The sequence below is a fragment of the Tamandua tetradactyla genome, chromosome 4, assembly GCF_023851605.1.
Source record: "Tamandua tetradactyla isolate mTamTet1 chromosome 4, mTamTet1.pri, whole genome shotgun sequence".
Lineage (NCBI taxonomy): Eukaryota > Metazoa > Chordata > Mammalia > Pilosa > Myrmecophagidae > Tamandua > Tamandua tetradactyla.
In genome coordinates, this window is record NC_135330.1 from 58252959 (window position 1) to 58264105 (window position 11147).

Genomic DNA, 11147 nt, shown 5'->3' on the forward strand with positions numbered 1-11147 from the left:
TTGCTTTCCTTTTGAACATATTCACCTATGTTAGTTCAAAAAGGGATAGCGTCGTGGGAGTTGAGGAGAGTTGAGGAGAGATCTGAGTGGCTGGTGATGTGGATGGCTGGGAAGCCTGCAGAACCCTGGAGTGGGCGTGTCTGCTGCTGCGCGGTCCTGGGGAGACTGCTGAGCTCTCCCTCCCCCCGTTCCGCTCCCACCTTAGCCCTGAGGGCTGACCTCCGGGCCTCTGCAGACTTGTCATTTCTCAGGGTGGTCTTTGGCTTGCTCCCAATCCGGCTGGCTGTGTTTGGTCTCCTTCTGTCAGGTGTTGGAAGGGCTACATTCATCCATGGTTTTGCTGGTGCCTGGGGAGCCTCACTTGCTGCGCTGTGAGGCGACTCCCTGAGGATATTTCTGTTCCTGCTGTTTCACCTGCTGTACAATTTCCCTGATCTTGCACTGTGCAGTCTGGCTAGCCAAGAAATGCCCAATAATTCTGACAATCACTTCCTCGTTCTCATCTGGCGTTTGGTCGCGAGGCACGATGACTTCTGCACTGGTTAAGTTCTGCAGTTCGTTCACAGTTTTGCCACCCTTGCCAATCACCCGGCCAGCTGTTGAAGAGGGCACTCTGATGTGGGCTTCAAGCTTCACCTCTTCTTTGGGGTTAAAGAAGTTTTCTTCTTTCAGTTTCCCAAAGATCCGTCCCTGGGCCTTGAACTGGGCTTCTGGTGGTCCACTTATGATTACCATTCTTTCGCTGACATCGGGACCTTCTGCTGGAGCAATCTTGATGGAGGCCCCAGCAAGTCTTACTAGCTGTTTAATGTATGCCCCTTTCTTCCCAATGATGGCGCCCACAGCTTGGGTTGGGAAGAAGAGATTCACAATCTCCTGCTCTGGATAGGAGTGATGATGTGGGAACGGGCTGAATTGGTGAGGGGGATACAGGCTGGAGAAGTATCCGGAGTGGGTAGCGAAGGGGTGGTGGGGGGAGCGGGGGGAGCTCCACGGGGCCCTGCTGGTGGAGGCAGCATGGACAGTCCTGTTGAAAAGATGCCGAGTGCGCTGAGGTTCAACCCGGGGATCAGATTGGCTTGTTGGTTAACAGCCAGCATGTCGTTTTCAAAGGCCTCGTGCAGCTTCTTCATGATCTCCACCTCGGCATTGGCACAGGCCTCCACGGTGCCCTTCACAGTAATGGTTCTCTCAGGGTTGTAGATGCTCAGATCCTGCAAGGATGAAATTGTTATCTTGGTCCCCGTCTCATGTTCAATTTTCTTCAAGTTTCTGCCTTCTTTTCCAATCAGTCTCCCAACCAAGCCATTGTGGGCCAAGATTTTCAGAGGAATCTCTTCGGTTAATTTGGTCTCATCAGTCTCTTTCTGCATGATTTCAAGAATCATACGGCATGCTTCAGAAGTCCCCTCTGGGGTGGCATGGATGGTGACAGGCTTCTCTGCAGCCCCGGAATTCTCCTTTCTGTGGATGTCTATCCGGGACTGGGTCTGCTTAGTGATGTTCTTTATGGTCAAGCCCTCCTTTCCGATGATGGCACCAACAGACTGGGTGGGGACCAACATCCGCAGCGGGAACTCAATCTGTCTGGCCTGAGCAGAGCCCCCAGGGGCATGGCCTTGCTCCCAGGAAGAGTGGTCCCCACGCTGGGCTTGCTGAGGGGGTGGAGGGGAGCTCACCTCTTCATCTGGGATGTAGGAAATCTTGAACGAGTAGTTCTCAAACTGATGCCCACTTAGCTTCTCGACAGCTGTTTTTGCTTCTTCTCTTGTTGCATTTGTGACATTGACCACGGCAGTTTCTGTGTCTGTGTTGACTTGTTCCACATTCTCCACTGTCCCATACTGAGCCAAAAGTCCATCCAAAACCTCCCACTGCAGGTGAGGAGGGATGTTTCGAATTTGAATTTACCTGCTCCTTAGCTTTTTAGAGACTGAGTAATCAACTTCCACGATTTTCCCATGCGATTCCACTTTACCCGAGAGGGTCTCGATGGCGCCGATGGCCCAGTTCTGGTCGGGGTAGTCCACGAAGGCGTAGCCGGACTTGAGCAGGACCTGTCCCGCCAGGGGCAGTTTTCTGTCCCCGAAGAGCTGCCGGAGGTCGTCGGCGGTGACGGCAGGGCTCAGGTTCCCGATGTAAAGCTTGCTCATCATCAGTCTCTTTCCCGCGAGCTCGCCCGGGCCGGGTACCCGGCACTCCTGCCTCCTCCGCTACCCTAGTCTCTCCTCCTCCTCCTCCGCCCCCCACCCCCCACCCCCCACCCCCACCCAGGCTCCCCTAGTTTCCTCTTTATAAATAGGAAGGTACAGTGTTTGTGTTTTGTGGTGTGTGTGTGTGTGTGTGTGTGAAGGAAGACTCAGGAGTGAACATTTACCTCTGGAGTAGTTTGAGGGGTTTTCTTTATTATTTTTTTGAGGGATTTTCTTTTGAAAGGGGGAGTTTCTTACTCATTGCCCATTGTGTTCTTTGGAAAACTCCCATCATAGCTGGGACTATATTTTCACATCACTGAAAATGAACTGCAAGGGCTGGGGGTACATGGACCAGAACTGCAGCCGAGGCATTCTGATAATACACTTGGGCCCAGTAACTGTCCCCCAAAGAGAAGGAAGGGCAGATACCATCTTACCAACTATTCCAGTTTTCTCAGCGAGGAGGGGAAGGACAGAGAACCAGGAAAACTGGGGTACAGGTTGAAGAAAATCAAGTCAAACGAGTCAAGAAGAATTTGAATTCACGTAGACACTTATGGCTCCTTTCCTGATACCCCCACTGCTGCTTTATTCCTCAGTCCCCCTCATCGTGGCCATTGGAGGGGGTGGCTCTGTTGTTCCAGGCTGGGTCGGTGACCATCTCATGGGCTGAGAGCCTTTAGGGAAACTGCTGAAGCTTCATGCAACAGGAGGGGTGGGGGAAGGAGGAAGGAGAGATGGTTTTCTCTTTTCCATGTACATCTCTCCTCCCTCTTTAGAAAACCTATCCTGACTTCTATTTACCCTTTTTGGGGGGCCCTACCATAAATGGCCACAATCACAGGACTTGGGCAGTACTGGGCCTATGGCCAGGGAGTCGCTGCTTCTCTTTACTTCAGGATTTTGTATCCTTGATGAGACAACCTTTGAGGAATTCTTGGGGGGCAAATGGGATGAACCTGCCTGGCAGCTCAGTCAAGCCTTGCTTAAGAGTGGGGCATATTTGTGGGATATTAAAAATAGATTGCAAGCAAATACATCACTCTCTTTTTTTTCCTGGCCTTTCGCTCTTGCTGCGTGGAGTGGATTGTGGGGCACGGGCTTCATTTGCCCAGATGTCCTTTGACTCCAGAGTCTTTCCAATGCCCTGACATGGGAGACCTGTCCTCCGTTTTCTTCATTTTTTCTAGGTTCCTCCCACTTTCTCTCCCCAGCAGATAGTTTCCCTGGCAGAAAAGCTGATAAGTCAATTAAGGGCCTGGGCAGCTCATTAAATGCTAGAGCTGAGGGATGCTAAATCTTCTCCAACCAGTCAAGGGCAATTGCCTATAGGTTGCTCAGTAGGGAAGATCTGTCTCAAGTTCTGAGATTAGCCTTGCTAGCGAGGAGCTCAACCTCAGTGCCTCCAGGACTGAATCAGCCATTCTCTTTTGCCATCCTGCCCACCATGCCCGCACGTCTCCAGTCTTTTTCATCAGTTATTCAGTAAATATCTGCAGTGCTGAGTCTGCCCAGGCCTCTACCCTTAAGGACCTCGTCTGGCAAAACACCCAAGGCTGAGTAATTCTTGAGTAGAATCTAGCATGAGGCTATCCTTCTGAGGATAGCAAGAAAAGAGAAGGAGGCAAGGTGCTGTCCTTGAGGAGCTCATGGAATTGTATTTATGAATGTGAATGTGCATTTGTGGGGGTGGAGCGGGAGGTTGGTGGGGGTGGGGACAAAACACTCAGGCTGAGTCCTTGGCAAATGTCTTGACTTTTGTGTGGGTGGGGAGGGGGGAGGAGGAGGGTACTGAGTCCAGATAAATTAACCAGGGACAGTTTCTGGCAGAGAAGGGTCTTCAAGAGGCTTTAAAGAATGAGTCTTGAAATAAATAAAGGGACTCAGATTCAAGGCAGATTAAGTGACCTAAAAACAGGGCCTGGAGACAAAAAGGGGCTTTCAATTGGAAGGGCAATGAGCATGTATATTGGACTAGAATAAAAATTCAACACCAATAGTGGAATTTTCTCTAGAAGAGGATGATGAGGCAAGAAAAGTTTCACATTCCAGGAAGAAATCACGATCTTATAACTAAGTGGCCTGATATCCAGTGTTCTAGTTTGCTAGCTGCCAGAATGCAATATACCAGGAACGGAATGGCTTTTAAAAGGGGGGATTTAATAAGTTACAAATTTAAGGTTTTAAGGCTATGAAAATCTCCAAATTAAAGCAAGTCTATAAAAGTGTCCAAACCAAAACACCATCACGAAGTTAACTTTACTCAAGAAAGGCCGATGAGTTCAGCATTTCTCTCTCAACTGGGAAGGCACGTGGTGAACATGGTGATGTCTGCTAGCTTTCTCTCCAGGCTTCTTGTTTCATGAAGCTCCCCAGGAGGCATTTTCCTTCTTCATCTCCAAAGGTCGCTGGCTGGTGGACTCTGGTTCTCTCATCCTTCTGTTGTGGTTCTGCAACTCTCTCCTTGTTCTCAAAAGAAACTCTCTCTAAAATGTCTCCTTTTTATAGGATTCCAGTAAACTAATCAAGGCCACATAGAATGGGTGGAGACACACCTTCATCTAATCAAGTTTAATACCCACAATTGATTGAGTCATATCTCCGCAGAGATAACCTAATCAACTTTCCAACCTATGGTACTGAATAGGGATTAGAAAAAAATGTTGCCTTCACAAGGTTGATTAGCATTAAAACATGGCTTTTCTAGGGTACATAAATCCTTTTAAACCAGCAGACCTAGATATGCCTGTATGTGTCTGTGTGTGTGCATGTGCATCTGTGAGTGCACATGTGTGTGTTGTGGATGCACGCATGTGCGTTCCACACTCACCTGTATGGCATGTGTATATAGTGGGGCAATGAGAAGAGATGAAGAGGAGCATCCCAGAGAACTTTATCCAGCATGGAGAGAGAACACCAGAGTTGCTATTTCCAAGATGGACACAAGACCAGACCAAGAATGGACCTCAAGTCTTCAGGTCCCCAGTTTCCTGGAGCCACAATGCTGGTCTATTGTCAAGTAGTTCTTGATCAAGTACCTCCAGGGGCACAAATCAGTTACCAGGCAGCAAAGCCCTTTTCCACCTAGGGCATCAATAAGATCCAGGCAGATCCTGTCAGTTTCCCGAGGACCCAGGCTGACAGTTGGCCCCCTGGGATGTGGCCTACAGTCAAACCCAAGGATTGCCTGGGGCATTTTTCAGAATCAGCTGGAGTGAAGGTAGGAGGCATAGGAGTTTTAGGATAAAAGAATCAGGAACATAAGGGGAGGAAGCACACTTTGGTTGCCTAAAATCATTTGATGATGCTGGCTGGGCATTTGGACCATGTCATTAAGCTAAACAAACCACTTGTCACCTTTCCTAGTGACTAGTACTGGTAGTATTTCTTTCTTTTTCTTTGCCTTTCTGGCTCCTTCCTGCTTTCCTCCTTCTTTCCCTTTTCTCTTACTCCCCCCCTTTCTTTCTGCCTCCATCCCTACCTCCCTTCCCTTTCCTCCTTCCCATGTCTATCTGACTTCCCTGTAACTCACACAATACCAATAGGAGGTCAAACTTTCTTGAATGTTAGATTTAATTTTTAGGGGAAAAAAAAATCCAGAAGTTATCTGAGCCATGTTTGGGAAATAAAATAGGTGGAGATCAATTGTGGTAAAAGCATTAAGGGTCAAAGAAAAGATGGGAATCTAAAACAATAAACCCTCGTGGCTTTTCTACTTTGCATGGCGCCAAAGGCCTTGTTTATCAGCAAGCACAAAATTTCCATCCTTACTTTATAGCAGCTAATGTTCTTCCAGCATTCAAGGTTATTTCCTTTTATTACTTTGGTATTTATGTCTGTGAAATTATAATCATTGATGGAATTTTAACATTTTACACCTCAACTTCTGTTTGGGTTTTGGAACTTCCTGATTGCCCTCTGTTCTAGTTTGCAAGCTGCTGGAATGTGATAGGCCAGAACTGGAATAGCTTTTAAAAGGGGGAATTTATTAAGTTGCTAGTTTACAGTTCTAAGGTCATGAAAATGTCCCAATTAAAGCAAGTCTATAAAAATGTCCTAATTAAGGCACCAAACAACAGGTTATCTTCACTCAAGAAAGGCCGATGAAGTTCAGGGTTTCTCTCTCAACTGGAAGGGCACATGGCAAGCATGGCGACATCTGCTAGCTTTCTCTCTGGGCTTCTTGTTTCGTGAAGCTCCTCTGGGAGCACATTCCTTCTTCATCTCCAAAGGTTTCTGGCTTGGTGGGCTCTGTGGTTCTTGTGGCTCTCTCATGGCTCTCCCTAAAATGCTTCCTTTTTTAAAGGATTCCAGTAAACTAATCAAGACCCACCTGGAATGAGCAGAGCCACATATCCATGGAGATAATCTAATCAAGTTTCCAAACTACACTGCTGAATAGGGATTAAAATAAATGGCTGCCTCCACAAGATTGATTAGGATTTAAACATGGTTTTTCCAGGGTACATAATCCATTCAAACTCCTCTGAACCAAAATTAATAAATTAATAGAGACTTGATCATTTACTGTGGCTCCCCTTGTGTCTTCAAACGTTACCAATTTTCCAACTCATTCCAGTAATTGGGAGGGTGAGTGACTTGGCAAACCACCGGGTGACTGTTTAACCGTTTGGTTATCTATAATAGTTAGGGGCCATGGCAAGGGTGGTTCTGTTAATTCTGCATCCTGACCCTAAGCTCTCAGCCTTTAACTTTGAGGCTTTTATCCACTATATTCTAGCAACTTCCTCCCACATTTACTGTGCAATTTCCAGTGACTCCCATGCCTTCTCCAAGTCTCATCATTCCCTGTTATTCAGAATCTCGCCCTCCTCTCTTTTGAAGATACATTTCCAAATATGCAGACTTAAAATCAGCCAGTGGTGGTGGGAAACTGTTTTTTTTTCGTCCACAGTGGGAAAAAGTAAGATTAAATTAGATGATAATGGTAAGTATGTTGCATAGTCACTCAAGGTAGACGCTTAGTACATATTGGCTTCCATCTCAAATGTCATAGAGAAAATTGGTTGTCAGAGCCAACAGAGCAATGATAGGCACTACTGATAGGTGATCTGATCTTAGAGAGGGGGTCTCCACATTAAAATAGAACGCTCTGCCTCTGCCATCAGACATGGAAGGCAGGAGCTGTGGCTTCTCCATCAGGATAGGAACCACCTGTAGGGAAGGGCTATCTCCACTCCAGCCCCAGGGTGTAGTCTTGCTCCATGGATTTCTTGGGCAAGGGACTGCCAGCCACCTTTCCTCCCCATGGCTGAGCTTCCCAAGGACTTGAGGTGCCCATAAATCCCAGCCCAGCTCCCTGCCCAGCCCTCCGCATGACCCTGCCTGCAGTGCCAGGCTTTGGTATGTGGTACTAAGGCCAAGTCACTGGCTGGGGATGGAGTTTCAGCGTGATCTTTACCACCAGCTGCATGTGGCCAGGGTGCTAGGAATTTGGGAAATTGGTGCCAGAGGGAGGATAACTGAACCCAGAGAAGGAGTCATATTGCCCTTGGAGCTGGAGGCAGAGGAATTGCTTCACAGGGTTGCATCTCCAGGGTCTCGATCTTGGCCGGCCAGTGGAGCGTGGGTTACCAGAGGCAACTCATGACCCACTGGGGCCTCGATTTCCTGTTCAGGTAAGCTTTCCCTGGGCATGTGTCCAGGCTTAGGCACAGGGGTTGGGAGTTCCTGCCATTGCCAATGGGAACCCCTCATCTGACGTGAGAGAACAGTCCCTTCCATCAGTGAATGCCAATTTAATGGTGGAGACAAGTCCTGGCTTCAGGTTTTTCCCACTCTAACCTCTACCCAGGGGCTCTTTCTAAAACACAGATATTTCTCTGCCTGAAAACCTTCCATAGGTCCTCATCATGTCCAAAACATATCATGACTTACAATGGAAGGTTATAAAAGGCATTTTACAGCCTTGGATATGAAGCTTATAAGGCGAGTGGGCTGGTCAGTGAACGGCTCTTACCTGCTGTGTCAAGGAATTTGACTTGCTTTTATGTTCCTCTGTGAGTCTCTGCTAAACATAGGTTTGGTCTGGACACTCTTTTGCTTAAAAAGAAGTTTTCCTTGCAGGGTGGGAAGCAAAAAGGGCAGAGACAGCTTCTGGCCATCTCCCAAATCCCAGGGCTCTGCTCAGAAGAGACAGCTCTATGATAAAGCTGCCCTGTGGGTAGAGCCCTATCCTGGGGTGTAGTGGAGGTGGGGAAAGGTGAAAAGGAAGGGCTGGCACAGTTTCTTGCCTCTGGGGCATTCCAGGATGAAGAGGGGGACCAGGAATGCCTGGGGTCAGGCCTGAGACATAAAAAGCTGAGATGAATGAATACCTTCACATGGAAATGTCACTTAATATGAGGCTCACAGGAGGGTGAATGAAGTAGGAGACAAGAGTTCAGCTAGGCTGAGCTGGAGAGAATAAGCTGCGAGGTCAGGTGGGGAGCCGTGGCAGTTGGTGCAAAAGCTTTGGATGAGATTTCATCTCGCAGAGTCCTTGCACCGGCAGGGCAGTCGCCTCTTCCAATTGGAAGAAAGATTCCAGAACCGATCCCCCACTGTGTCTATTTCTAATATTAGGGTTTGAATCAGGCTGTCCTGGAGGGGCTTCCAGGGGGCAGTTCCAGGTCTCCAGGCTCCCGGCTTCTCCGCTCCAGTCTGCCACAGGGTCCCTTGTGAGCTCTCATCTCGAGGTGCTTGGCTCCTCCAAGCCACCTGGCCATGCTGCTTTATCAGGTTCCCGACTCCTGGGCTCTGTCTCTCCACTTGAGAAGGTGGATCTCAGCTTTGGGTTCTCTGGGTGGTTTGGGCAGTGATTTCATTGAGAGCTGGGGGAGTATTTCAGAGGAGTGAACAGGTGGGGTTTCCAGTCCCACCCTCCCCATCTCCAGCTAGCATAAAGCCCCTTGCTGTGAGGCCCAGCACCCCTAGGAAAAGCAGCTGTATACGCTTGTCAGGGGCACGCAGTGAGGACCCCACGGGGCAACCTGGCTGCCACGAGGGTGTGGTGGCTTCCAAGGACAGTGTGAGCTGATGCCGCAGTGCTGAGAGACCAGGGGCGTGGCAGAACCCAGGGCAGCTTCTGTCCTCTAACCCCCTGGAGCCTTCCTTCCCTCGGGACTCCTGCCCCGGGCAGAGCCTACGTCTGGTGGCAGGAGGGGGCTCCTGGAAAGGCTTCAAATCATCACCAAATTAGTTATCCACAAGGTCATAGGAAATTCGCAGGCAGAAAGAATGAAGAGGACACTTATTTAGCATGTTAAACCATGAAAAAATAGTGCTTATTCCCATATCGTGCTACTGGTAGAGACACCATGAATTATGTTTATAACTCCGTAATAATCTTATGAACAGCACAATTATATTACATGATATTTTGTGTTTATGGATTAAAAGCGTGAAATGATTCAATGTAAATACTTAAACTATCCTACCACTTTTTAGCCCTCTTTTGTCATTTCTTCCTTTTTTAAAAAAAATATAGCGAGACTCTTGAAAATTAGAAATGACTGGGCTGCTCTCAGCTTCTGAGAGGCTCTGGCAGACCTCGTGAGGACGAAGTTCATGACCAAAAGAATAATGCCATGAAGACTGCAAAACATTAGTTCTATCCATCTTCTTACCTTCTAATATCTCGGCCGGGAAGCAGAAGTGTAGAAAAATCAGACGGCCAGATTTACATGTCTATCCAATCATTTGCTAGCATGTCATTTAACTGCTTTTAGACTCAGTTTCCTTTTCTGTAAAATGGGCATTATAAATTTCTATTCCATTGGAACGTCTTGAACGCTAAACGAAATAACCCATGTAATAAATGTCACAGCAGCTTGTGTCCTGTAAATTCTGTGATCTGCTGTGATCATCTGAGAATGGATTATGTAAAATGGCCTACTCCAGGAAAACGCAACCTTAGAAATCAGAGTGGGTTTGTTAGTGGTTTAATGCAAGTAGTTTACTCATCTCCTCACTCAGCAAGATCTCAGGGGAGCGGCTTCCAGGAATGATTACACATTGCTTCTGCCCACAATGGGAGGTGAATCTGCTGCTGGTGGGCCGTAGGGCAGGTCTCTTCTGCTCCTTAGGCCCAGTGTTTCTCTCTGAAAATAAGGTGTTGGACTGGATCCACAGACTGTCGATGGGTAGGAGAGCAGACTTGGCACTAAGTGCTGTGGTCCACAGCCTGGCTCAGCCACTCGCCAGCTGTGTCACAGTTGGCCGTTAAGTAATCTCTCTAGCTCGGGTTCCCTTTCTGTAAAATGGGAATAATAAAGGAGTCTACCTTAAGGATTTGTTGTGAGGATTAATGAGTTAATACATCTAAGGATGTGGAAGCCTGTCTGGCGTATATGTGTATATAAGATCAAGCACTGTAGTTGTTATAATTCCATGGTTGTGGTTGTTAGATGACCTCCAGCTCTGAATGTTCTGTGAGTTTCTACACGGCCCCAATAAACTGATGCCTCTTATAGCCTAACCCCTCTAGAAATAGCAGGGATTCCTTTCCAACCTCTTCTCCTGAGGGATCTGAAAAGACCCCTTCTGCAGCCCTTGGGCCATGCGGACTGGTTGAGCTAGGCCTCTTCAGATTAAGGGATTGGTTCCTGACTCAAATTTCTCTGTTACCAAAAGCTGGTTTTGCAAGCATGAACTTGCCCTTGGGTCTTCCAGGTCTTCATTCCTGTGAGGTCACCAGGGATTCATTACCCTGCAGGTGAAGTGAGAAAGACAAGAACTATGAACTACCTCTGGCCGTGGGCTGGGCTGGGTAGGTGCTCAGCCATGGGCACTGGGGTAGAGACAGCAAGGCAGACCAGAGGGCAGCCCTGGCAGTGGCCAGTGAGACTGGTGTGCAGCACAGGGTGCTGTCTGCACCCACCCAGCCCTCAGAGCTCCACCTTCCTAGATCCGGACCGTGGTTGGAATAGAGTCCCACACCAAGCTCTAGGC

The 11147-nt window shown here is 48.1% G+C and overlaps 1 pseudogene; it reads right to left on the reverse strand.

Moving 5' to 3' along the window:
• Positions 1-232: 232 nt before the first annotated feature.
• On the reverse strand, positions 233-2156 carry LOC143678984 (insulin-like growth factor 2 mRNA-binding protein 2 pseudogene; annotated as a pseudogene).
• Between the last annotated feature and the right edge of the window lie 8991 nt (positions 2157-11147).